This window comes from Ostrea edulis, chromosome 7 (genome assembly GCF_947568905.1).
Source record: "Ostrea edulis chromosome 7, xbOstEdul1.1, whole genome shotgun sequence".
NCBI lineage: Eukaryota > Metazoa > Mollusca > Bivalvia > Ostreida > Ostreidae > Ostrea > Ostrea edulis.
Genome location: NC_079170.1, coordinates 38,348,066 through 38,371,369, shown reverse-complemented (window position 1 = coordinate 38,371,369; position 23,304 = coordinate 38,348,066). Strand labels below are relative to the sequence as shown.

General features: G+C 36.0%; 1 pseudogene; it reads right to left on the bottom strand.

Annotated features, from left to right (window-relative positions):
• Positions 1-23,304, bottom strand: part of LOC125656537 (epidermal growth factor receptor-like) — a 41,538-nt pseudogene that overhangs the window by 2,208 nt on the left and 16,026 nt on the right.

Sequence of the window (23,304 nt, the reverse complement as noted above, 5' to 3'; positions counted from 1 at the left end):
TTGTATTTGAGTAGTAACACCAGTATATAGTTATTTCAAACACTTTTTAACCTCAAAGCAGGCACATGCATTTGTTAATTTTGGTGATTAAATAAATTATTGTCTTACAAGACAATGCTTTCCCTTATATATTTCTATACACTAAAAGCGGTAATGCAAGGTGAAGATAACGAACAGTGATCAATCTCATAACTCCTACAAGCAATACAAAATAGATAGTTGGGCAAACACGGACCCCTGGACACACCAGAGGTGGGATCAGGTGCCTAGGAGGAGTAAGCATCCCCTGTTGACCGGTCACACCCGCCGTGAGCCCCATATCCTGATCAGGTAAACGGAGTTATCCGCAGTCAAATCAGTGTGCCAAGAACGGCTTAGCAATCGGTATGAAACACGTCAGACAGCATTTGACCCAATGCTAGGTTGTATTGACGAACTAGATCGTTATAACGACCATAGAATTTGCGAAATACTGACTTCAATCGAGACTTTTGAAATCTCTGTACCATCAACTTGTTTGTCAGTAGCTTACCTCGATTTAAAAACTGACTATACCCAGAGTAATCTGACGAAGTTTTATTAGGTTTCTATTGTTTTTGTACAAAATAAATGTTTTTATTAGTCATTAATATATATTTCTCATTGACAATATATTCGTAGTCTTTGGTGATGAGGTCTTCCAACAGTCTGTTGGAGATTTCATGGACACGATTTGTGGTCCTTTGTTATCTGACTTGTTTTTATACGGCGGGTGTTACCGGTCGACAGGGGATGCTTACTCCTCCTAGGCACCTAATCCCACCTCTGTTGCATCGAGGAGTCCATGTTTGCCCAACTATCTACATGTATACTATATTGCTTATTGGAGTTATGAGATTGATCACTGTTCGTTATCTTTACCTTTCATTCATATGAAGCAGAATTTATTCAAAAACTGAGAAGAAGTAATTTCTTGCTATGTCCTTCAACTCAACATTTAGATATATTGACGACGTTTTATCTATCAAAAATGCTAATTTTCATTCATACGTCGATTCGATATATCCCTGTGAACTCGAAATAAAAGACACCACAGTCATCCACTTTTGTTTCATACTTAGATATTTTATTGAAATAGATATTAACGACAAACTAACAACTCAACTTTATGATAAACGGGATGATTTCAGCTTATCCATCGTCAAGTTCCCATATTTATGTGCAATATTCCATTATTACCTGCATATGGTGTTTATATCTCTCAAGAGATTTAATACGCAAGAGCTTGTTCTGTTTATGATCAGTTTTTACATCGAGGCAGGCTACTGGCAAACAAGTTGTAGTACAGGGGTTTCAACAGTCTCGTTCAAAGTCAGCATTTCGCAAATTCTATGGTAGTTATAACAATTTAGTTTGCCAATACAACCTATCATTTGGTCAAATGCTGTCTGACTTGTTTCATACCGACTGTTAGGCCATTCTTGGCACACTAATTTTAACTACGGATAACTCCGTTCACCTGATCAAGATATATGGCTCAAGGCGGATGTGACTGGTCGACAGGGGATGCTTACTCCTCGTAGGCACCTGTCCCACCTCTGGTATATCCAGGGGCCCGTGTTTGCCCAACCCTCTATTTTGTTTTGCTTATAGAAATTATAAGATTGATCACTGTTCGATATCTTCATTTTTCATTCCTATGTCATTGAGATAATTTGATAGAAAAATGATTGTCATCACTTTCACAGCTAATGCCTCTTTAAAACGTTCATTTTGAGCACGCTTTTCCCTACAGTTAAAGCATTAATTTCAAGCACGCTTTCCCCCTACAGTTGAAATATACATTTCGAGCACGCTTTCCCCCTACAATTAAAACATTTATTTCGAGACGGAGTTCGTATGCTTTCTTCCATTAATATATCTCTCCTCTTTGTATATGACAAACTTTTCACTTATAACATATAGTAAAGAAAATGTACAAATACCTTAATGTGAACTGGGGTATAGATGATATATATGCACACACAACTATTTGATAAAATTACAGGTATGCATTGGTGGTGTTAATGAACTGAAATCAAATCCATGTAGAGATCAATGAAATATATAATTGTTTTTGCAATACCCATAGTTTCTATAAAGAGGAACACCGTCTTTGTTAGCTGCTTATATAGATTCAAAATGAGATTTTCTCGGGTAATTTTGTAAAAGAACTTTGATAGAAAATTCAAAAAGCAAAATAGAAATACTCTGTAATTGATTTTGCGTTCAATAACACTTTGATCTATCAATACGACAGCTGATGGTAATAGTTCTATTTTACCCTATTTGCAACATACTGCAGCAGATTGTCTAATCTGGCTTCCACGTCATAAAAAGAAGGCCTGTCGTTCGTGAGTTCGCCCCAACAGTCTTGCATTAATCTGTATCTGGTTATGCGGTTTATGAAAGAAACGTATTGTTATCAACAATTCTAACAAGTCTAAAATAGAATTCTAAGCTGCAACACAGTCATTCCCTGAACCTCAATCTCTTTGATACTTTGATTTCAAAGGACCTATATTTACATAAGAAACAATGTTATTTTCTTTAATCTGAATTTAATTGAATTTTGTTTGAGAGAACAGAATCTTATTCTAATCGACAACAATCTAAATATACCTGTTACAACTTACATAGGATTTGGACAGGACGCGGGTTTGGGCAGGCGGTAGTTATTTGCGTAGAGTTCACACAATGCCTCCACGGGAATCCCAGCGTAGGGGTTTCCCCCTAGGGTGACAACCTCCCATAGGAGTATTCCGAAAGACCACACGTCACTTTTAATAGAATATTGTCCCATTAGGAGGGCCTCGGGACTCATCCACTTGAATGGTAACCGACCCTACAATAGTTTAAGTTGATAATTGTTTTAGGAAAGTATCAAACTTTTAGTTATTTTTTTTATTCAATGAATAACAGAATGTATAATATTTATTTACCTTTGATACTTTGAAGTAATAAGCCGATTCGTACACGTCCCTTGAGAGTCCAAAGTCAGATATTTTGGCGATTGGGTCTAGAGTTAGGAGTATATTTCTGGCTGCAAGATCTCTGTGAATGCACTGTCAAATAAAGCAACAATTGTCTGTGATCAATACAAAGGTGAAGATAACAAACAGCAATTAATCCCATAACTCCTATAAAGAATATATCCGTGGGTATCCGGGTTAGAATAGGTCCTCAGTACCCCATTCCTTGTAAGAGGCGACTAAATGGGACGGTCCATCGGATGATACCACAAAAACCAAGGTCCCATGTTATAGCAGGTGTGGTACGATAAAGATTCCTCCCTGCACAAAGGCCGTAAGCGCAGATCATAGGCCTATATTTTGCAGCCGTTCACCGGCAATGGTGACGTCTCCATATAAGTGAAAAGTTCTTGAGCGACATATAACCAACCAACCTATAAAGAATACGAAACTAAGAGAAGGGCAAACATGCACCCCTGGGCACACTAGAGGTGGGATAAGGTACCTAAAAGGAGAAAGCATCCCCTGTTGGCTGTCGCACTCGCCGTGAGCCCTATATCTTCATCAGGTAAACAGTAATCCGTAGTCTAAATCAGTGTGCAAAGAACACCCTAACATTTGGTATGTAACACGTCAGACAGCATTCTACATTACGGCAGGTTTCATGCAAATAAGAAAAGTATAATGATCATAGAATTTGCAAATTAATGCCGACTTCAAACGAGACTGTTAAAACCCCCTGCAACATTATCTTATTTGCCAATATCACCAAGCTAGAAAGCGTCAGAGGATGATATAAATATTATTATTTGTTTTACGGTTGTTTCTAGAATCGTTAACTCATATTCATCTTCACAAGTTAAAGGTTATCGGTTAGTGCAAGATAACGAATCAATAACCCTCGATTTGTGAAGATGACTCATATTATGACGTCACCAAATGTCATATTAACAATAAGACCTACATGTATGCATAGAACTATGGGCCGTAGCAGTGACATGGGGCTTCGTTGTTACATTATCATGCGAAAGACCCACGGGTTTCACTTCTACATGACCGGTCTTGGTAGTTCAGCGGTCAAGCGTTCGCTTCGTGACCGGGAGATCGTGAGTTCGAGCCCCGCTTGTGTCATGGTCGCGTCAAACCTAACACGTAAATATATATAGTGATTGGTCCTTCGCCAATCACTCAGCATTTAAAAGTGAGAACAAGGGTCTTTCGGATATGGCCTTAAAAATGGATATATCTTGTAACGGCATGTTTTATCATATTAAATAGTCCTCGCTGCTATGGCTAAGCTCTCTTTAAAGACGTGGACAGGCATAGCCTACATCATCCACTTTTTGAAAACCTTCATGTTTTGATTCAGGAAAACGTGTAAATGCCGGGACTGGTGAGGTTTACGCTTCGATCGATGGTTAGACTCAAATATGCTTGGATTTACGTTACAGACAGACTATTTCCAAAACTTTAACATCAATGGATGAATTTGTCATAAGGAAATCAACACTATTTGGGGTAGAAAGAAATAGAAATCCGAAGTAGGAAAAATGGAAAAATAAGTAAACACATATTTTGGCTATTGAAAAGCTTTTTGAATCATTTAAAACATTATCCTAGTGGATATCAATAAAGAAGTATGTTTGATTAAAAATGTAATAGCAATGATCTTTGAATTAATCCCCCACTAATAAATATTTCCAAGTTTTACCACCACCATGCCTCCCCCTTCAAGAATACCCTCCATCGAATAGCATATGGAGGAATTATCAGAAATTGAAGTCTGTGTTACAGTTTGGAGTAAATTGTTGGGGGAACTGATAGAGAAAACAAATACCTTTAATTTTTCTAAATGGCACATTCCCTTTGACACCTGCCAGGTGAACATGATGAGCGTCCTGAATATTTCAACAGCTGATCGCTCATTACCAAATCCAGGGACCGTAAGTTGTAGGCTGGGTAGTGTTGAGTAGCGCCTCAAGTAAGATAGAAGGTCCCCATTAGAAGCATACTCCAATACCAACATGAGAGAACCTGTTAATCAACACAATAAACAAAACCACCACGTACACAAAAACGAATGAATATATTTGCTATTGGAATCTTTGTGGATACTTTAGGAATGTAAATTTCAAAGAAAAATGCTGAGTTCCTTTTTTTACTTTAATCGCGGGGAGACTTATGTCAAGAGACATTTTATCTGCTGTGACTATCTGATTCAGGACCCCCTCCTTCCTCCACACACATACACACACTCATACACACAGTTAAAGTGTTACAACCTTTTATGGAACAGACACCGAGCAGCTGAATGATGTTAGGGTGTTTTCCCACATACATCATGTGCTCCGCTTCCATTTGCAGAGCCTCGTTTTCCTCTCTCGTGGCATCCTCTGTAAATGATCATGGATTCATTAGACATTTTGTACGGTATATTTATATACATTCATTAACGTGCGCAACATGAAGTAAATGAAATGATTTATTTTATGAGCAAATATGTATAATTGTGAGTTTTAGGCTATGGGAGTGCATTTGTGAGTTAAACAAAAACTTCTATGGATTTTAGAAATGATTCAAGAAAAGGATAGAATTTCATATTTTCTTATCATAAAATCATTTTGAAATTATATCAAATTAAGGCAAGACAATAAACCACTCCCTCCAAAATACGAAGATATGAATATTAAACAAAACGCAAAATAAAATAAAAATTAAAGCTGCTATTTGCCCATGTAGTTGCTTGAAAGTATTTTGTCCAGGATTAGGGATATTTTCTATTACCTATTAATCTATGATGACAACTCTTAGATATCATGTGCAGTATATCGACATCAACATACCGCGCCATCCTGTCGAATATGGTCAAGCGAAGAAAAGAAACAGTAATCAACCTCACAATTCCCACAAAAGATACAAAAGTTAGAGAAGGTCAAACGGATGTATCGCAAATTCGCACTTCATCCCCATGACCAATCCCCCTCCCCCGCATAACTGCTCATTAGCTCTAATCTTTCAAACACTTCCGGTGGTATGTTGCATGAGGGCACGATGTTTGCTATTATTGATCACATTACACATACTCCCTACCAACACCACGTGATGACTATGAATTCTACACCTCGAGACCTTGCAATCAAAGGTGAAGATAACGAACTGTGTTCAATCTCATAAATCCCATAAGCAATATAAAATAGTTAATTTGTCAAGCACGAACCCCTAGACACACCAGAGGTGGAATGAGATGCCTAGGAGGAGTAAGTATCCTCTATTGACCGGTCACACCAGCCGTGATGTGCAATGATACGCCATTTGACCACCTTTCTGAAATTTTAATTTTCTAAGTTATACTACCACACGCTGTCACGGAGTACAGAAAGGCAGTTTTAACTACATTGTCAATTTCTTACACCGCCTAGAATGGCGCGTACATGTGCTAATAATCAAGGATCATAAATCAAATTATTCAAAATTTATGAGTTTCGGAAGCCTTAAAGCGTGTTCGATTGGTTATCATGAATGGAGGCAGATGGCTAGCACCTCTTATCGGAATTGTTACTACACGTCTTATTTGTTTGTCAATATCAATCAAATAAAAAGAATGTGGGGGGAGGCTTTATTTTCTATTGCATTACGCGCTGTCAGCCATGAAAATCACCAATCAAATGGTTGGCAACCCCAAAAAGAAATGCATGAAAAAAAAATCATTATGAAGGGTTTTTATTTCGTTTCTTGATTATTTCATAGAAAAATTATTGTATGAAAATCGCAATAATTTTCCATACGAGGCATGGTACTAGTATTACACATATCGTATATTTTCTATTTCTATGCCAGATCAGAGGTCATGGGCAGCATGACAGATATTTAACATTGGACATAGTGTTACTGTTTTCACATAACCTTATTGAAAGTCCGCGAAACATTCCCACAAACTAAAGATAAGTTGAATGACTAAAGCTTCAAACAGTTTAAACCACAGAAGTGTGAATGACAAATTACAATATGCTTAAAGCAATGCAAGCTGGAAATAAATTGAACAAATAGAATAAATAAATTGTGATTGAATATATATCAATCTCATTGATTCAAAGTAGATCTTAAGCAATAAACCTATCAAATCAGCAGAAAATGTCGATGTATGAATTATTGTCTTCCTGACAGTAATTCCTGTTCATAATCTCCGATGTGCATTGATTAGCGGCCCGATTATGTTCGGAAATCATCATTCTCGCGTCCGCCAACGCGAATATTGCGTCCGAGGCTATGGCGGATTATATGAAACGCTCATTGTCGTTATGCACTCAAGCAATATTCCCCTGTTCCTTTTGCTGATTTTGTCATCAGACCTTGGGAATTATATTAGTTTTACCAATATATGTTTAATTGCATACTTAGGTAGTTGGAAAATACTATCATTTACAGCTTGTATACTTTAATTTGATCGAATTTTACATTGAGAAGAGATATCATCTAATATAAAAAGAATCTTGTCAAATATGCAAGGTGAAGATAACGAACAGTGATCAATCTCATAACTCCTACAAGCAATACAATACGGCGGTTTCACGAAAATTGTCTCAAATGAATACCTTTGAGTCTTTTGATAGCCACTTTCATGTCCTTATCTTTCGTGCTATGTAAAAATCCCTCGTATACTCTTCCGAACGCTCCTCGTCCAATCAATTTTCCAATCTTCAACTGGTTAGATGCGACCTCGAGTCCTTTGTAATAATTTTCTAATTTCGTGGAGTAGATCAGAGACCCATGTCGCTCTTCATTCTGACACGTCGAGTGAAGCTACAAAATAAAATTTCAAGGAAAAGTCTATCGTACTGCTAAACATTTCAGGAAAACCTCATGAAATAGTTTCTTTTGTCTCCTGAATACTGTAGGTGTGAAAATAATAACAATTTTAGGTATTGCAATCAATATGAATATTATCTATATAGACTTCATAAATGCTGGAACCCTTATATTTCTTGTGATGCCACAGAGTCGTCTACTTCTGCGTCATACTTAGATATTTTTATGAGAATAGATGACGGCAAACTAACAGCTCAACTTTATGACAAACGGGATTAGTTCAGCGTCTCCATCCCCAACTCCTTTTATCTATATGTATCTAGCAATATTCCATTACAACTTGCATATGTTGTGTATATATTTCAAATGATTCGAGAAGAAGAAATCTCTTGTTGTGGCCTTCAATTCGACATTTAGATATACCGACGACGTTTTGTCTATTAACAATGATAACTTTCTTTCATATGTCGATTCGATATATCCCTGAGAGCTCGAAATAAAAGACACCACAGAGTCGTCCACTTCTGCTTCATACTTTGAGATTTTATTGGAAGTAGACATAAACGGCAAACTAACAACTCAACTTTATGACAAACAGGATGACCTCAGCTTCTCCATCGTCAACTTTCTATATTTATGTAGTAATATTCCATTATCACGTGCATATGGTGTTTACATTTTTCAATTGATTCGATATCCAAGAGCTTGTTCTGCGTATAGTCAGTTTTTAAATCGAGGCAATCTACTGATAAACAAGTTGATGGTACAGGGGTATCAACAGTTTCGATTGAAGTCAGCATTTCGCAAATTCTATGATCGTTATAACGATCTAGTTCGTCAATATAACCTATCATTGGGTCAAATGCTGTCTACGGATAACTCCGTTTACCTGATCAGGATATAGGGATCACGGCGGGTGTGACCGGTCGACAGGGGATGCTTACTCCTCCTAGGCACCTAATCCCACCTCTGGTGTGTCCAGGGCTCCGTGTTTGTCCAACTATCTATTTTGTATTGCTTGTAGTAGTTGTGAGATTGATCACTGTTCGTTATCTTCACTTTGCATATAACGCTAACACCTCAAATATCTAATAAATTTTTAAAACTATTTTTCCATTATGTGATGTCCGATATAAATAGTCGTTATTTACCAAATTATTCAATTCATTTCACATCATCATTAACCTCGATTCTCTCATCACCGTTACCAAATCAAAAGCAAGACTTTTGTAAGTTTTGTAAAGCTGACAAACACTATGTTGTTGGAACTCCGTACCAGTATAAAACGACCTTCTCGTGTCAGCCGGAATCTTCAGAATGAATACTACTAGATATCCTATAAGACCATCACTTTCTAACAACGCCTACTACATAATTATTCATCATTCTAACCACATCTACAACTTATTTAATCTTCATTCGAACAATTCAAAGAAAATTTCAGTGAAAGGTGAAGATCTAATTCAGTCTAATTCACAAAGTACAAATAAATGAAATTATGCTTAGCAAAAGGGGGGAAAAATAAGCATTAAGTACACTGTAATTATGCTCCTTTGTTAACTGACCTCCCCCCCTTTTTTTAAAAACATTTCAAATTCTAACGAGGCAGAATTGATTCAAAAACTTCTACATGAGAAGTCTCTAACTCGACATTTAGATATATCGATGACGTTGTATTTATGATCGGATGGGTCAAAGGTCATGGATGCTATGACGGCTTAGGTGTGTTATTCTTTGGTTGTTATTTCGACGTAACATCATACGAGGATGACGTGTGTCTTGTCGATTCATAATGCTATCCAACCTTTGAAAACGAATGGTGTTTCGATGCACCCAAGGTGCTTTGCGAGGACGGATTGAGGCCTTCCAGCTTGACATTATCCAAACAGCTTGATTATGTTAATTTTCATCGAGTCATGGTGTTATAGAACAGTTGATTGATTGAATATTGTTTAACGTCCCTTTCGAGAATATTTCACTCACTTCATGTAGACGTCACCACTGCCAGTGAATGGCTGCAAAATTTTGACCTATGCTCGGCGCTTATCACCATTGAGGAGGGAGGGATCTTTATCGTGCCACACCTGCTGATTTTGCGGTCTCATCCCATTTAGTCGCCTCTTACGACAAGCAAGGGGTACTGAGGACCTATTCTAACCTGGATCCCCACGGGATAAAACGAAATGAGTAAAACCAAACACTTTAATGGAAAACTTATACGGTATTAATTTTGATGCACCAGATGCGCATTTCGACAAATAATGTCTCTTTCGTGATGCTCAAGCCGAAAATTTGGAAATTCGAAATGACAAAAAAGTTGTAAGAGCTAATAGGAAAACTAAAGTCCCCAAAACTGGAGACAAATTCGTCCAAGGATCAGAGCTACGCACGAGGGAGATATAATTCTTAATTTTGAAATGAATTTCTAAATTGTATCCCAGTTATTAAATATACATCCGTATTTTCAAGCTAGTAACGAAGTACGTAGCTACTGGGCTGTAGAGACCCTTGGGGACAAACAGTCCACCAGCAGAGGCCTCGACCCAGGGGTGTTAATGTGTAATAATAAACAAGTGCTAGTAAAATGATGCATAAGAAAAAGTCAACTAACAAAATGCGTTAATTAACTGTGAAAATGTCCGTGCAACTCTGTCGAGTACTGCCTCGTCGTGGTAGTTCAGTGGTAGAGCGTTCGCTTCGTAAACGGGAGGTCGTGAATTCGAGCCTCGCTCGTGCCATGGCCGCGTCAAACCTTAGACATAAACATATGAAGTGATTGCTCCTTTGCCAAACGATCGGCACTTAGAAGTGAGAATTGCGGGTCTTTCGGATATGACCTTAAAAACGGAGGTCCCGTGTCGCGACAAGCGTTGGTACGTTAAAGAACTCTCACTGCTACGGCCCTGAGCGCTAAGCATAGGTCTAACTCTGAAGAACTTCACCCACAGCTGGTGACGACTTAAGTGAAGTACGATTTTTCGACCGGACGTAAACAATGAATCAACTAACCAACCACCATCGGTTGTTTACATTTTATTCATATATATGGTATCATATTGAAATTATGCTGATATTCATCATGCAAAGTATTTTCTTCCTTTAGTAGTATAAACAATTAGACTTTGTTATCTAAAACATACTTCAACTGTAGTGTACACATTATACTTGATGTAAACTAAGCTACGTACATAAAATAGAATTTGCATACCACCAACTTTTGGGGAAGTCCAAAGTTGGTTTGATTATTTTGCTTCCATTTGTAGAGTGCAAACCCCACACCAGCAAGGAAGACGGACACCACAACGCCCACCACTCCAAATATCACATTATCTGTAAAACACCAAATATCACACTATCTGTAAAAACACCAAACATCACACTATCTGTAAAAACACCAAGCAAATTATCCATTTATTTTCATTGCCTTGAGATTAGCAAATCATAATTTAGCAGCTATGCTTTTTCTAACGTTTTGGGGTCAGTTACAGATATCACTTACTCTGCCATTTCATTTCATTTCATTTCATTTGATGGTGATGATGATGATGATGATGATTATATATATATATATATATATATATATATATATATATATATATATATATATGTTTTTAAATACTTGTGAGTAATCAATATCGTCATGTTATAAAATGTCGTGAGTTTCTGGTATGAGATACAAATGTGGAAGATTGTAGCTTTAGAGTGGATGCTTTCAGGCTGAAAAAAAAACGTAGAATACAATGGAATGTAAAATACACACACAAAACATACATACCCGACCTCCTCGTTGTGTGTCTATAATCTGTCAGTTGATCAGTTTTGGCAGGAGTGGTTGTTACCGATGGCTCCAAACCTGATAAAGGATGTAATTTAAAAAGTTAGTGATTTCTGTCAAGTTTGTAAAGTCTGATGCATATTTACAATGTATAAATTGAAACTGGTAGGAACAAATGCGTTCATCGAACCGTGCGTTAATGTAAGACTTAAAGCTGAAGCTCTTACCAGTTATAAAAAGTATACATTGAATGCGTCGAGATATGAATTTGCTTAGGAAACATCCAGTGCGTATCAATTCATTTCCCACAGACCTCAATACTAACCGTTGGCCCTCGCACTAATTAGCTATATTAATTTTAAACAAATGACCGCAAACATTTCAAAGTTCATTCCAAGTGATAATAAAAAACGACAAAAATTATATAGGCTCTCGTGCCTTTTATAGGCCATATTTGCACTTTTTTTTACAACACATAGCAATCTGCAGTAATGTACACCCTTCATTCTAAGCACACTCCTACCATGGTAATTTCCTTAGTCATTTCTCGATTTTGTGCGAAAATTTTTCATCCTGACAATTAATTTGAACCTCTATAATATTTCTTTCAATTCCAAATAAGTTCACTCTTGATATTAGCCAATCACGCAACACCTACACATTTATACCTCCGCTCAATCTTGGGTAAACTGCGTCTGGGTTACGCATTTGGGGGTTTGGTACTCTCATTGCTGACAATAAAACGGGTATTAACACTAGTATCTGTGTCAAGGTTACTTCAAGGTCATGCTCTCTTGATATTAGATGACATTTCAATTTAGTAGACAATAAATGTATTAGTAGTTATAGCATCATAAACGATGTTTTTATTACTAAGCATAACCTAAACACACTGGAAATTCAACAAGCTATATGACAGACCAAATTGACTTTAACATTTGCAAAAATTTTGCACTTTCATCTTTAGTTTCCAGTATTGGTAGTTCTTTCCAAAGCTGCCATTTTCATTGATGAAAACTGAGGTAATAAGATACAAATTGGCTTGAAATGAAAGTACATGCAAAGCATTGTTTAAGGAAAACATATTTCTAATTTGAAAAAATGGTAATAAAAATGCATAGCAAATAAATGCGTGTAAAATGTCTTTTGAAATGAAGACACAAATTAAGCGCACACAAAGGCAAATAAGGTTGTGAATTATATACCAGGAAGCGCTATGGATTTTTTAGACGGTCTCTCCTCTGTTAACACGCCTGGATCAATACCTAAAATTCCGTGCATTAAGAAACATTAAACGATGCAGCTGGTATTGTTATTGTTGATTTATAAATATAAGCGAGGGATTTCTTATCGCGTAATTTCGCGAGAGGCGTCACTCGCTAAATGAAATTTTCGCTTTTATTTTTCTATTGTTCAAATACATGTAAAACCTCACAAATACTAACAGGCCAGACGCGAATTCATGTTCACGCGATTTGACGCATACAAGTTATTTTGCCATATTAAGTACTCGCGTAAAATAAGGAATCTACGGTATCTACCTCTCGGGACCCTTTTTAAGGAACATTCAGGCTTTTGATGTCTTTATACGACCTGACTGGATAATTCGATTTCTCCACACATATGTACAGTGCATCAAGAACTACCAATCGACACATTGAAATTTCAAATTGAATGCGTTTCGAGATTTTCCATATAGAATCTTATGGGTAAGAGTTCGAACGCGTGTATGGTTTTTGAAAATACATGTTTATTAGCGACATAGCAATTAAAAACCAATCTCCATAATATACGTAGACGATTCCCCCCAAAGAACTAATTCCATGAATTAAACATCAAATATAATGAAATTCTTCAGTAGAAATCAGGTTAATGACACATTTTCATGCCTTCAGCGATATCAAGTGCTTTAATGTCAATCTATGTGATCAGCGGCTTATACACCGTCGCTTTACTCATTCCGTTAGATTATAGTGGGTAATAAACCTAACCCAGAACAGCTTCTACAAAAAGTGGTAAACTATCCGCAAATAATTGTTCATGAATTACCTAATCTCACATATTCCTCGTTTTCATAGCGTTGACATTGCCTTTCGTCCGACAGTATGCTGAATTCTCCATGGTGACAGATACAATGTTCGGGTGCGGTACTGCCGTTATGACTTGTTGAGTACTGAGGACAAGGTATGCATGTTGTGGGACCAATGATCGACTTGTAGGTCCCTCCAGGACACTCTGTCAACGATGAACAAATAGATAAATATTGACATTTTTAGATCGTGAGGTAACTTATCTACGATCATTGAAACATGAGAAATACATGATTTAGAGATATGTATATGTTAACGTATGTTCATTTTCATAGTCTGTCCAAGGTGTGGAATACATTACCATGACAACGTATCAACTTCATTTTCTTCGTGCGCAGCTTGAATTCACTTTCATTTTTCAAATCAAATTCCTCATATGAAGTTCTATTACAAGTTAGAACTGACTCAGTTTACTAAATATTTTTGTTTACCATTACAATCGGAATATAAAAACAAACGAATGTATTCTTACTCGTACAAACTCCATTTTCAATGGAGTATCCAGCTCGACACTGACAAGTTGAAGCCCCATTGAATAACGAAAGAGATCCTATGGGACATTGTGAACATTTCTGTGATTGGGCTTCGCTTGAGGCGGAACCTCTGTGGCAGTTAACTGAAAAGAAACCAGGAAATTAAACTTAACGAATCATAGGATTCCTTAACAAAAAACCAGAACAATTTCACTGACTCTTCCAACACGTTATTTCGGATTGCAAAACAGAACATAGTTCTGAATCTAAAACTTTCTTTGAGATTTATTTGGGAAATTAAGATACCTTCACATGCTTTGTCTGTCCCTGTGCGACAGTAGCAGCGTGATCCACAATCTGGGGAAGAAATATAAACAGTATTTTATTGAATAAACATGCAAGATTAGTAGACAATAGAGACGGATATTACACGCACTGTAGCTTTTTACAACAACGAGGGTCGGACAGTGACAGTAAGTATTACTCACAATAAGGTACTGATGTGACAATAAATATCACTCACAATGAGTTTTAATGTGACAGAAAATAATATAATACGGTACTGATAAAGGTATGGTGGGATGACAAGTGAATTATGCCAAGAATTATGTCGCCGTTATTGTGTATTCAAAATCTACTGCCGTGCATGTAGATAGAGGCAGACAACAGACCGAAAAATTTGAATAAATAAAACATAATTGAAGTTGTGTCAAGGTACTCGTGTAGAAAGACTCGTTTTGATGGTTTGGTATCCATAAACAAATTTTGTAAATGTTAGGTCCGTACACTACACTATGCGAGAAGCCGTGAAAATCAAATGTGGACTCTATAAAAATGATTCAAAAGAACTTTTAGTAAATTTAAGACCACAAAGATTTCTCAAATTAACAGCATAAAATTTATATTTCGGACATTTCACATGATCATTCCTCACGATAAATGAAATAGATATTGATTAAACGTCATTCCGATTCCATGCACACGTACACTGTACTCTGAAGTTGACATAATAAATATGCTGGAGTTCCTCACTAACTATCTTGATAGTCTTTGGCGATCAGGTCCTCCGACAGTCTGTTCCCATGATTATGATGTCAGCTTTGTAAGATGACCTGCTTTTAATTCTTATGAATCAGAGTTTATTCAAAAGCTTCTACATGAGAAGAAAAAAATCTCTTGCTGTGGCCTTCCATCGGATATTTAGATATATCAGTGTTTTATCTATTAAGAATTATTATTTTCATTCTTATGTCGATTCGATATACTGTAATTGTATTACATTTGGATGTGTATTCTATTTAGCGCCTTTGGCGGAACGCAGCTTCCGCTAGATCACGTACATCGCTAAATGCCATCCGTAAATCTAGATGTTTAAAGTAATTCAGGAATGCGCTAAATCAAATCTACGCTAACTTGTTGAAAAAACGATTTCCGCCAAATATCCTACACGCCAAATATAATACGTTTACAGTATTCCTGTTAACTCGACATACAAAACAAATAAATAAAAAAACACCACAGAGTCCTCCACATATGTTTCGTACTTAGATATTGTATTGAAAATGAATATTAACGGCAAACTAACAACTCAACTTAATGGTAGATGGGATGATTTCAGCTTGAACACATTTCAACTGAAAAACTTAATAATAATAATAATACCATATTTTTGTATCATTGCTGTGGTGTTTTTCCTTTGATGATCACCGTGTTTTTATTTTTGATACACCATGACTTGTTGTGCTCTAACAACCATACTCTATCAAGATAGAGCATGTCAGGGTGAATCGACAATCTCAATGACATTTGACCTTACATTAGAGGAGAAACAATATAAACAAATTAGTCAATTTTATTATCAATAAAACAAACTCAATAAACGTATTGTGTATTCCGAGCTGTCTTCTTGTTTTCTTACTTCCAACACAAATCGTTGCATCCAGCAATTCATCTCGGTCAAAAGTGGGACAATGTCCCGTGCGGCACGCCACTTGTTGAACGTTTCAATTGCCCATTTAGTATTTTTACGAGCGTTAAGATTTTTGTGAGTCTATCAAACGCTGAATTTCATCATCGGACACCGGTTCAAATCGTTCATTTTTCATCACGACCTCAGGACTGGAGAAATTTGACGCACTCAAATCAGTCTCCATCATGTCCAAAACATCTCCTATATCGAAATCCATGAGGTTCATTTTTAAATCCCGGTAGATCGAGCGTCATACTTTGCAACGAATCTTCAACATGCATCTGATTTTCTATATACTGATTCTGTAAACTGTGAGAGCAAAAAAAATCCCAGCCATATTCTATGGTGGTTATTGCTTAAAAACCGACAAGCGTTTTATTCCACCGTATCAGATAAACATGTGATTTCGATAATGAATTTTGATTGATCTAAATTTTGGTCACGCAGTTCCTTGTTAGAGTACATTATATAATTAAGGATGATGCAATAATTTCTGAGCGCAATGATACAAAACATTTAGAGTAACCTTGAACTCGTGCATCTTCCGATACAAGTCTCGGGGGCTCCGCCCCCTCGACTGGTATCGGAAGATACACTCGTTCAAGGATACTCTAAATATTACATATAGCACCATTTTCATACACTATGTACGCTCAAAGGTGCTTTACAATGCTTATATACCTTACAAGGGAATGTTTTACACATAATACATAGAAAACAAATAAAACATTAAAAGTTGTACCTATCCTCATTGTACATATAAAACATGAAAACACAAGATACCATAAATATGCTAGATAAGAATAAATATCAGTTTCAGGGCGTATTAAAATAATAATGAAATACACACACGCACACACACCATATAATGTCTCAGGTATAATATACATTAAAACATACAATTCCCCCTTTTTTTAATAAAACATCACAAAATGGTACTCGAAAGCTAAGACACACAGTTTTTAGTTTTCACAGTTTTTCACAGAATCTAACATGTCGATGTCACAGGAATTTCAGGAGTCTCGTTTAAAGTCAGTATTTCACAAATTCTATGATCGTTATAATTATCTAGTTTGCCGATAGAACCTATCATTGGGCCATATTTTATCTGACGTGTTTCTTACCGATTGGTGGGCCGTTCTTGACCCATTAATTGTGACTACGGATTACTACGTTTACGCGAGCAAGACATAGGACTCACGGTGGATGTGACCGGTCGACAGGGGATGCTTACTCCTCCTAGGTACCTGATCGCACCTCTGGTGTGTCCAGGGGTCCGTGTTTGCCCAACTCTTTATTTTGTGTTCGTTATGGGAGTTATGAGATTGGTCACTGTTCGTTATCTTCACCTTTCATTTTAGATTGGACTTATTGACATCATAGACAGTTGTTTCATCCATAAAGATGAAACAGGGAAATATTCATATCTTGTTATCAGTTATCCGTATGACGGGTTGTATCTGTAAAGTAGATCCTTATAAAGAACCGAACTTTACGAAATGCCGACTATTTAAACTCTGTAGCATCAATGTATTTGTTACCGTAGTAACCTGTCTTTATTAAAAAAAACTGATCTTGCACAGAACATACTCGTGCATATTGAATCAGTTGAGAGACTGAAATGGGGATGCTTACTTCTCCTAAGCACCTGATCCCACCTCTAATATATCCAGGGTCAGTGTTTGCTCAGCTCTCTGTTTCGTATTGCTTATAGGAGTTATGAAATTGATCACTGTTCGTTATCTTCGCCTTTCATGAATGGAATATTAACACATAATTATGGGAAGTTAACGGTGCATAATATGAAGGCATCGCTTTGATCATAAAGTTCAGTTGTTAATATGTCGTCAACCTCTATGTTCAATAAGATATCCAAGTCTAAAGCAAATGTAAAAGACTGTGGTGTTTATTATCTCGACTTCACTGGGATATATCGATTTCGATTCGACATTCGAATGAAAATGAGTATTGTTGATATATTTGAATGCCGTGTTGAAGACCACAGCAACGGGTTTTTCTTCTCATACAGACGCTTTTGAATAAATTCTACTTTGTAAGAATGTAATAGCAGGTCAGAAAATAAAGGAGCACATTTCGTGCCCTTTGGAATTCTTACAGACTGTTGTAAAACCTGATCACCAAAGACTATGAAGATATTGTGAATGAGGAACTCCAACATCTTTTTGATATCAACTTCAGAATACTTGTGCGTAGAATTAGAATGATGTTTGACAAAGTAATCTTTTGAACGACTGATATTTCCTTTTTCCATTATTTTGAAGCAACTGTCTATGGTGGTAAATGTAAAACTTATACGGTACCAATTTTGATGCACCAGGTGCGCATTTCGACAAATAATGTCTCTTCAGTGATGCTCAACCGAAATGTTTGAAATCCGAAATAACAATGAAGTTTTAGAACTAAATATAGCCAAAAAACAGCGTGCCAAAAAAGTGGAGCCAAATTCGTCCAAGGATAAGAGCTATGCATGAGGGAGATAATCCTTAATTTTGAAATGAATTTCTAAATTTTATAACAGCAATTAAATATACATCCGTATTTTCAAGCTAGTAACGAAGTACTTAGCTACTGGGCTGTAGAGATATAAAAACCTACCACATTTCCAGTTATCAATGTCTGCTTTTCTCATCGGTATGCTGGCACCCTGTTCCGAACACGTTAAGTAACATCCTCGCGATTTATTGTTCTGATCGCACTTATCTTTCTGCCATGAAATTAACCACTTATTTCTACAATCGCAGGTAAATGGGTTGTCATTCAAAATTCTGAAATTAGAAGCCAAAACATTAAGAATTTTATGTTGTAAGTTTGTCATCAGTGGCATTATCCATGTCTTTCTTCTGACAGATTAATCTGTATATATGGCGCAAAATTAAAACCCTTGTATGAATACCCATGAGCAAATGTGCTCCTGTGTGCAACATTAAATTTGATATGCGTTAAAATGGGATATCACTGCACTCTTGCACATTTTGTGCATTTGTAAAACTGGCTTCCATGCTTGTTTCCTCAGGGAGAAAAACAATACTGAAAGATAATGCTTCCAAATGTATTTAATATTGGGATCCAAGTTGGGTGTTCCCATGGACAAGCTGTTAAAAGAAATCATATATCAACTGACTGGTTTAAAAATATGCCATACAGAATCGTGCGATTGACAGTTGGTTAGAAAATATGAAAATGCAGAAAAGGGCATTCTTATTTATCTGTGGGGAACGTGGATATGAAAGCCGGCAAGTGAAAATAACGAATAGTGGTCTATCTCATATATCCTATAAAGAATACAAATTAAAACAGGGCTACCATGGTCCTCTGGACATACCAAAGGTGGGATCAGATGTATATGAGGAGTAAGCATCCCATGTCGAAAGTTCACATCTGCCATGAACCCATACCCTGATCAGGTAAACAGAGTAATCCATTGTGAAAACTAGTCTGTAAAGAACAGTCTAATAATTGCTATGAAATACGACCGAAAATATTCTATCCAGTGACAGTTTGTACTTGCAAATTGAATTATGAACCAATAAAATACTAGACTGTTAAAACCCCTACAACATCAATTTATTTATCCAAGCTTACCTTTAACAAAGATTTATAAATGCCTTTCACAATTTACTGGCTTACGATATCCGCAGAAAAAAACAAACTGAGGGAAATGTGTTGGAGGGGGTAGGGACATCTATTGTGTTTAGATGTGTCCATAATGTGTCAGAAGCTGCTACATATATGTATAATCTTCCTGACAAATATATGAGTTTTATCGAAGGAGATCAGTTGAAAGAAGTGATGAGAGGCTGCAACAAACAGATGGGTATTTCGAAACTGTGACGGGGTGGTGCATGGGATCCAATAACCCCATGGAAATTAACTGTGAGGTGGCGATAGATGGGACCCATATTCGAATAATCTCATGTCAATTAACTGTGAAGTGGCGATAGATGGGATCCATATTCAAATGATCTCATGGAAATCGAAAATGATTTAATTTTTCTTCTTTCTATTATTATTAAGGATATCAGATGGAATGCGTTCTGTTTGCTATCAATCGCATCATTTGACCGGTTCCCTGTTCCTTCAGATGTTTGAACCTGTTATACTTCTTCATCGTATTCATCTTTGCTCTCGGGAGTTTCATATTCTTTACGCAGTATATCAATGATGTCGTCTGGAAATCTCTCTGTCTGTTCTTTAATTGCACATTCATGAGAATCACCATGCTTTCACTTTTTTCCCAAGATGATCAATCAGTTTTAATGTGGAAGATCAAGGTTTGTTGCATAATTAGAATCGCGTTCTTAAACAAAATACACGTTTTTCTATCTTTGCCGTTTTTCTGAGTTTGCTTCACATTTTCCAATGATCTGATGTCTGTTTAATTAAAATTAATTTAAACATATTTTATTGAGAAAGTCAACAGGATTGGGCAACAGGCATAGCCTATGTAGGCCCTCTCCCTCTGACGTCTGTTCAATCGCTTTTTGACATTTTATCAGGAGATGCCCTGCAAATAACCCCGTGTAAATAACACTATTATTTACAGATGAATTTTATAATCGCTCCTTAACGGTGCGTTCTTTCAAAAAAGAAAGCATTCTCGTTCTTTCATTTGTCTATGATAAGTCATGATTTTTTTCCTTTGGAGGAGTCATTTGATACTAGTACTTGGGTAAAATAGGAAGTAATGCAATAATTATGTTGCCAAGGGTAATTGTGATATTACCGATGACGCAATGATGGATATTGATGAAACTGTGTAAGCAAATCATTTTACTTTGTATTCATAACATTGCACACAGGAGTACTTGTTTTTTCTTTCTTTTTCGCGTCAGCTAATGTGAGTAAAACAATTTGCATTTAGTTCAAATTAGATGCAAATTTACTCTCATGAGTAAATTTTGTTAATAAGTAAACGGTTTATATGCCGGGATCTGCTTACGTGAGCATAGCTACATATATACAATGAGTTCATATATATAACTCGCCATAAAAACATATATTCCTTATTCCTATGTGTTTCTTGCATAGGTTTAAAAGTTATATTGAAAGGTAGGTTTTTTCGTTGAGAACAAGATGATTTTGAAACAGCATACAGCTGTTAATAACAAAATATTCGTTAATGTAGATATATAAATAAAAAATGGGATACACGTGTATGTAGGAGAAAAATGACAACAACAAAAAAAACCCAAAAACCCCCAAAAGAACCAGGTTTTTTTTAATCTTCAATGCACCGTATCTGCGCAGTTAGGGGAATTTTTAAAACAATTTTACAATGTATTTCACAGATTTATTTCTTTATTTTTTTAATTATAATCTGAAAATTGTCGAAATTACGTGGTCATAATTTAAATCCTTAAACTCTTTTTCAAATTCAAATATTCTTCATGATACTATATAATAAGTACGTAACAATATTTGTATATTCATACATTCGATCAAAGTCCATCAGGTGAAATTTAAGAGCCATGTCTTCCGGTAAAGCTGTGATTTTGTTTCTGGACAACCATCTACAAGAACCAAAAGAATGGAAACTTAAACAACAAATTAACTACGAATTCTTAACTAAACAACGAATTCCAATCTAAACAACGAATTCTTAACTAAACAACGAATTCTTAACCAAACAACGAACTCTTAACTAAATAACGAATTTCAATCTAAACAACGAAATCTTAAGTAAACAACGAATATTTAACTCAGCGAATTCCTCATCAAACAATTAATGCATACATCAATGGATTCCTACGAAAACAAATTCCTAACTAGACAATGGGTAACTACTAAAAAGACTGAATTCTTAACTGAAAATGGGTGGAAATAATGAACAATGATGATTTAGAAACTCTTTAAACAGTACAAAATTGAGAGTATGGCAAACACGGTTCCCTAGAAACACTACACGTGGGATGAGGTGTCTCGCAGGAGTTAGCATTCCCTAAATAGAATTAATACGTACGCTAGGAGGAGTAAGTATTCACTGTTTACTGGTCAAACCCTATGTTTATATTCAATACGTACTGTACGCTAGGAGAGATGCCACTAATAGGGATAAGCGGTATAGTTTTTCATTTTGATTAATGACGTTGATATCTTTAACTCTTAAGGTAAATGTCCTTTAGAAGGTGCTGTTGTTTCATTTTGCTGAATATCTATTTTTCTAAAGGCAAATGTCCTTTGGAACGTGATTTTGCATAGTAATTTAAAAGATATCTCCTCTATTTGATCCATGCAGGAAAAATAAATAAAGTGCAACTTACAATACTGAAAGATATGGAAGATCATCAAAGGCATGTTGTTCAATTATACGGATTCTGTTGTCAGAGAGATACCTGGAATGATGAAATATTGTAGGAACGGCTATTGATAGCACATGATTATTTTACACTACTAATACACACACACACACACACACACACACACACACACACACACACACACACATATATATATATATATATATATATATATGCCGGGTCTGACAAAATTCATCATCACGAATGCCTTCTCAAACACTTATCAATTGATGTGTTTCTTATCAATATACATGTACACGTTTACTTTCTAAGCAATATTGTATACTAGAAAGATTGAAACTCACAAGTATTTCAATGATGGAAGTTCACTTAATGAAGGAATTTTGTTGATTTTGTTGGAACTCAAGTCTCTGCATGACAAAATAATAAAACGTAAATCAAAATATAAAGATTCTCTCATTTCATTATATTTACATTCACTGAATCTTTTCTCTTATATTTCATTTGAAATTGACACTGCTTTCATCATAGACAATAAATACACGTTTCTAGCAAACTAGTTTGATCCCGGCTTTAATTACCATTGTCCATGTAGTCATTACCAAATATGGATCGTCGTCAATTTCATAAGTAACAAAATTGTCAACAATATGATGTTTCGGTAGGTACTTAAATCTGGTTTATATTTTTTTAAAAATACATGAAAATATACATATTAACAATAAAATGTCTTTGCTGAAATGTTCCATTAGAGAATATGTGCCCAAGAACAAAAGAAAAGTTATACTTACAAGTGCTGTAATTTTTTCAGGATTTTTAATGCCTCCAGAGGAAATATTTCAAAGTCATTGTTTTCCAAGAACCTGTATTGTAATATTTTAGCAAATTCAATAACCTTTCCATTACAAGAATTCCAAGAAAAT